The sequence below is a fragment of the Arachis ipaensis genome, chromosome B2 (genome assembly GCF_059453495.1).
Source record: "Arachis ipaensis isolate K30076 ecotype BB chromosome B2, ASM5945349v1, whole genome shotgun sequence".
In the NCBI taxonomy this organism is placed as follows: Eukaryota; Viridiplantae; Streptophyta; class Magnoliopsida; order Fabales; family Fabaceae; genus Arachis; species Arachis ipaensis.
The window spans coordinates 30447142-30447871 of record NC_142437.1 but is presented as its reverse complement, the minus strand read 5'-3'; the positions used below and the strand labels follow the sequence as shown (position 1 = coordinate 30447871).

The following is a 730-nucleotide window of genomic DNA, read 5'->3' as shown; positions in this document are numbered from 1 at the left end:
AGTTCTTAACTGAATTCTTGCAGATCTGTGATACTGTTAAGACCAATGGGGTTGATCCCGAGGTCTACAGGCTTATGCTTTTCCCGTTTGCTGTAAGAGACAGAGCTAGAATATGGTTAGACTCTCAACCTAAGGATAGCCTGAACTCTTGGGATAAGCTGGTCAAGGCTTTCTTAGCCAAGTTCTTTCCTCCTCAAAAGCTTAGTAAGCTTAGAGTGGATGTCCAAACCTTCAGACAGAAGGAAGGTGAATCCCTCTATGAAGCTTGGGAGAGATATAAGCAACTGACCAAAAAGTGTCCTTCTGACATGCTTTCAGAATGGACCATCCTGGATATATTCTATGATGGTCTGTCTGAATTAGCTAAGATGTCGTTGGATACTTCTGCAGGTGGATCCATTCACCTAAAGAAAACGCTTACAGAAGCTCAAGAACTCATTGACATGGTTGCTAATAACCAGTTCATGTACACTTCTGAGAGGAATCCTGTGAGTAATGGGACACCTCAGAAGAATGGAGTTCTTGAAATTGATACTCTGAATGCCATATTGGCTCAGAACAAAATATTGACTCAGCAAGTCAATATGATTTCTCAGAGTCTGAATGGAATGCAAGCTGCATCCAACAGTACTCAAGAGGCATTTTCTGAGGAAGAAGATTATGATCCTGAGAACCCTGCAATAGCAGAGGTAAATTACATGGGTGAACCCTATGGAAACACCTATAATCC

At 41.8% G+C, this 730-nt stretch overlaps 1 non-coding gene across 1 annotated transcript; it reads right to left on the bottom strand.

The window, feature by feature from the left end:
* Positions 1-206: 206 nt before the first annotated feature.
* LOC148573469 (small nucleolar RNA R71) lies at positions 207-314 on the bottom strand. Its single transcript, XR_015905933.1, has one exon. It is a non-coding gene; the product is annotated as a small nucleolar RNA R71 (small nucleolar RNA).
* Between the last annotated feature and the right edge of the window lie 416 nt (positions 315-730).